Source organism: Dasypus novemcinctus, chromosome 3 (assembly GCF_030445035.2).
Source record: "Dasypus novemcinctus isolate mDasNov1 chromosome 3, mDasNov1.1.hap2, whole genome shotgun sequence".
NCBI lineage: Eukaryota > Metazoa > Chordata > Mammalia > Cingulata > Dasypodidae > Dasypus > Dasypus novemcinctus.
The window spans coordinates 37,956,411-37,961,938 of NC_080675.1; the positions used below are offsets into that span (position 1 = coordinate 37,956,411).

General features: G+C 40.0%; 1 pseudogene; it reads left to right on the forward strand.

The window, feature by feature from the left end:
- Positions 1-603: 603 nt before the first annotated feature.
- LOC101438371 (GTPase IMAP family member 7-like) lies at positions 604-1,177 on the forward strand (annotated as a pseudogene).
- Positions 1,178-5,528: the final 4,351 nt, after the last annotated feature.

Consider the following 5,528-nt stretch of genomic DNA (forward strand, 5'->3'; position numbering starts at 1 on the left):
GTGCAGGCTGCCCAGGAATGGCGCCACACACACGGAGAGCTGACACACAAGATGACGCAACAAAAAGAAACACAGATTCCCGTACCGCTGACAACAACAGAAGTGGACAAAGAAGACGCAGCAAATAGACACAGAGAACAGACAACCGGGGTGGCAGGGAAGGGGAGAGAAATAAATAAATAAATAAATAATCTTTTTTAAAAATGGGCAAAGGACTTGAATAGACATTTCTTCAAAGAAGAAGTACAAACGGCCAATAAATATGTGGAAAGATGCTTAGCATCATTAACCATTAGGGAATGCAAATCAAAACCACAGTGAGATACTTTCTTACACCCACTAGAATTGTTATTAATTTTAAAAAAACAAAACAAAGTTACAAGTGTTGGCAAAGGGTGCAGAGAAATAAGGACCCTCATGCATTGTTGATGGGAATATAAAGTGGTACAGCCACTATGGAAAACAGTTCCTCAAAAAGTTATATGTAACAGTTAAAGCAAAAGCAGCAGTTTAAACAGCTTCATTGGAGAAAACTTGAGAACTCATGAACTCTTTCAAAAGAAGGTATTGTTGGTGCCTAATCTCCAAGCTCCTGACATGAACATGGCTGACAGTCTAAGGATTGTTCTGGCACGGTAAACTGGAAGTGGAGAATTGCAACAGGAAGCACCATCCTTAGTGGAAAAATATTTGACTCTAAATTTGTTGCCCAAACTGTTACCAAGATGTGTCAAAAAGCATCCCAGGAATGAACAGGAAAGACCTTCTTATTGTTGACATCCCAGGGCTCTTTGACACCAAGGAGAGCCTGGAATCCACCTGCACAGATATTATCCAGTTCATCCTCTTCTCCTGCCCAGGACCTCATGTCATTGTCATGGTTCTGCAGCTGAGCCATCATATAGAGGAAGAACAGAAAACCATTGCACTGGTAAAGGCCGTCTTTGGAAGGCCAGTCATGAAGTACATGATCTTATTCATTCGCAAAGAAGAGTTGAAGGACAGGAGCCTAGGTGACTTTATAAAAGATGCAAATGTGAGGCTAAGAAACATAATCAAGGAGTGTGGTGACTTCATCTGTGCCTTCAGCAACAGAGCAGAAGACACTAGGAAGGAAGATCTAGTGAAGGAGCTGGTGTAGCTGATAGAGAAAATGGTGCACAACAACCATTTCTGATGCCATATAAAAGGAAACAGAGGAAAGGCTGAAGCAGTAGCCAGAAGTCCTAAAGAAATTCTTTACCAATCAATTAGAAAATGAAGTTAAACTGTTAGAAAAGGACTTAGCTCATAGATCACATCAAGAAAAGGAGGAAAACAAAACTGATAAGGATGAAATATGATGAAAAACTAAGTAGTATAAGGGCAGAGGTCAAGAAAGAATATACAGAGATGTTTTAGATGGAATTATGAAGATGCTCCTGAAAGTATGGTATATGGTAGTAATGTAACTCATTCTTTCTTCTTGATTTATATGATTTGTTAATGTGGTACATTGTATTTTCCAAGATTGCCAAAATGATATATTCTATCCCATTTATTCTTTTGACAATGTGATCTTGCCACTCTGCTCACTGAGTGGTGGTGTTTGGGTCCTCTCCCCTTGAAACTAGATGGAATTTTGGACTGCCTTGACAAATAGAAAACAATTGAAATGCAATCAAATGTGTTCCAAGGTTAGATCTGAAAAATGTCATGCATTGCCACTGCTCTATTGGGATCCTTGTCCTTAGAACCTAGTCAACATGCTGTGAGGAAGCACAAGTTGCCTATGGAGAGGCCTGAGTGAAGAGGAATGGAAGCCCCTGGCCCAGTGCTGGCAGAACTCCCATCTAACAACCAGCACCAATTTACCAGCCGTGTAACTGAGGCAACATGAAAGTAGCTTCTTCAGCTGCCAGTTGAGCTGTCTCAGATGAAGTTCCATGGAATAAAGATGAGTCATCCTCAGTGAATCCTGCCCAAATTGCAGATTCATGAGAAAAATTAATGATTACTGTTTTAAAGCCAAAAAAAAGAAAAAGAAAAAGAAAAAAAAGTTAAACATAGAGTTATCATATGACCCAGCAATCCCACATCTAGTTATATACACCAAAGAATTGAAAGCAAGGACTCAGACAGATATTTGTACATCAATGTTCATAGCAGCATTATTCACAATAGCTAAAAGGTGGAAATAATATAAGTGTTCATCAACAAATGAATGGATAAATAAAATGCGACATATACAGGCAATGGAATATAATTCAGCCATGTAAAGGAATTCTCATACATGCTACAACATGGATGAAAATGAAGACATTATTTTGAATGAAATAAGCCAGACACAAAGGGACAAATATTGCATGATCTCATTTATATGAAATAACTAGAATATGCAAATTCACAGAGACACAAAGTAGATTGTAGTTACCAGGGACAGGGGTGAAGGCGGGGGAAGAATGGGGAGTTAATGCTTAATGGGTAAGAGTTCCTGTATTGGGATGATGGAAACATTTTGGTAATGGGTGGTGGTAATGGTAACATAACATTGTGAATGTAATTAATCAACCTGCATTGTACACATGAAAGTGGTTTAAATGGGAAATTTTATATTATATATATGCTAGTGTAATAAAAATTAAAAATAAAAATAATAAAAAAAGAAACAAAAAATGCATTTTATTTCCCAGCTCATACCCTATTCAAAATCCATCTCATAATCCACGGAATAACACCTTCAACTGGAATCATGTCCCTTCAAGCATGGCTTCAATGACCCTTCCAAGTTCTAGCCCTGTTTTCCAGGCAACTTTTTCCCCATTTTTTTTTTAAGATTTATTTATTTATTTTATTTCTCTCTCCTTCCCCTTCCCCGCCCCGCCCCCCCCAGCTGTCTGTTCTCTTTGTCCATTTGCTGTGTGTTCTTCCGTGATTGCTTCTATCCTTATCAGTGGCACTGGGAATCTGTGTTTCTTTTTGTTGAGTCATCTTGCTGTGTCAGCTCACTGTGTGTGCAGCGCCATTCTTGGGCAGGCTGAACTTTCTTTCGTGCTGGGTGGCTCTCCTTACAGGGCGCACTCCTTGCTCATGGGGCTCCCCTACACAGGAGATGCCCCTGTGTGGCACGGCACACCTTGCATGCAGCAGCACTGCACATGGGCCAGCTCACCACACAGGTCAGGAGGCCCTGGGTTTGAACCCTGGACCTCCTATATGGTAGGTGGACACTCCATCAGTTGAGCCACATCCACTTCCCTTTTTCCCCATTTATGCCCTGTAATTTTTCTGCTGGACCTTTGCTCCTGCTCCCCTCTGCCAGGAGAGCTCATTTCTTCTGCGCCATTTCTATATATCCAAAGTTTAGCTCAAAATTCATCTTCTCCACAAAAATGTCCCAAATCCCCCCAACTGGAAACAATCTCTTATTTTTGCTAATCTGCTTCAGCGCTTTATCTTCACCCCTCTACTGACAAAAACTTCATACATTTTGCCATAGTTAATCACATATATACATTTCCTCTCTTTTTAGGCCATAGGGTGGCTAAGAGAAGAAACTGCATCTGATATTTTTTATTTTGATAGCCTTAAAGTGCCTAGAAAAATGCCTTGTTCACAGAAGTCCTGATACAAATTTCTTGATTCAAGAACTGGGTAGGTTGATGGATGGAGAGGAAAGAAATTATGGCATTAGACCGTGGTTAGGCTTTTTAAGCCAGGCAGCCATAGCAGGAGGAAGTCTACACCCATCAGATGAGCACAGTGTCATAATCACAGAAGAGGAAGGAATCACTTGAACCATACTGGGAGTATGATCTGGCCATGCAAGTTCACCATTTTTCATGTTTGTCAAGCTGCATCAGCAGGATGCTTTAAAATTTGAGTAATAGAAAACCCAACTCAACCTCAAACTAAATTCCATTGTAGGGAAACTTATTGGCATGAATATAGGAAGTCAAAGGTAGGATTGGTGCCTGCAGTCTGATGAAAATTTCCATCTCTCTGCTGTGCTATCTCCAATGCTAACTTCACCCGAGGGTGAGTTCCTCTAGTTATGGGATGACTTCTAGTAGTTATTGGACTAAGTGCCTCCCTTTTCACCTTAACTAGCTTCCTATAGCTTCTTAAGGCTGAGGGAACATTTTTTTTTCCAGGAACTCTTAGAAAATCCCTCTCTGTGACTCATTGGCCTAAATCAACCAAGTCCGGCCTGCCCCAGATCCATTTAAGGGCAGTAGAGATAGGATGATATAACTGATTGAACATAACAGGATTGAACCATGCTGGAGTAGTGGTAGAATTGATGGATGATGTAAAGTCATTACAAAACCCATTACATGGAGAGTGTGGTAATGTTTTATGGAGACCACTTTGCATTGAGAGTGGGCTTTTGTGACCTTATCATTTTAGATAAGCAGTAAATAATGAAAAATACGTTATTGAAAAGATCTCACTGCCACAGATCTTAAAATATATCTGCCTGCTTAAGAGTCCTTCAGTGCTTCTTGTGTAAAACCATTGGTAAGTCCATTGGGTTTATTGAATACATGCTGTTTAGATAGTGTTAGTCTAAGCACAATGCCAAATTAGAAAAAGAAAAGGAGACAATGCAGTGGATTTTTTTAAAAAACAAAGAATGAATATTGAGAGAAGTGGTCCTGTTTTTGAGAGCAGCAAGAATTCTACTCAATTACTTTCAAGGAGGTAGAAACTACTTGAGTTCCTTCCTCCTTTCTTTGTTCTCTTATTCAATTCTCCCTGTTCTGCCACTATTTTTCTCCTCTCTTACTCTGCTCATTTCAGGAAAGCAATGTAACAGAGATTAAGAGTTCCGAATTTAGAGGCAGACTTGCAGAGTGGGAATTACGGCTTTGAGCCCTAGCTCTGACTTTCTAGCCAATTCATTTCTCTAAGAGTCTGTTTTCACTGGTAAATTGTGACTAATAATTGTACCTACCTCATCACCTCTCTGATTTCTGCTTTATTTTTTGATGCAGCTCCAAAATTATTTGTTGAACGAATGCATCTAAGAATGCAACCACAAAAATCATAGGGCTGTTCTCCTGGAGTCAGGAAAAGGCAGCCCTGTAGGGAAATTTATTCATTCAGGAAAGGTGGACAAACAAACTTGTGCTGGGGTCAATTGATATTTTTGCGGACCTGTCATTCTCAAGCACATGGGGGAAATTGACACAGTCAGCCTCATCTTCCATTTGAGTGCTCTCTATGTGCAAGGTATTATGTATATTCATTCATTGAATACAATACCATACCTATCCACCCATACCTATCCACCCAGCCTGAAGTCCTTGGACCTTCTTGGAGATAGGATAATATTCCATTGCAAACCTGTATGGCATAGACTGGGAAGAATTAGAGTTATAGAGAATTCTATAGCTATTCCTATAACCTCTCCACTTATTCCCTAGCCCTGATCTTTGATCTTTATTCATACTCAGCACTGCCTTTCTCACCACTTTTACTCCTGCTGCTTCCTTTTACTCATATACCTTCTCTGGTCCTATGGCAGCCTCCATCCATCAGCACTT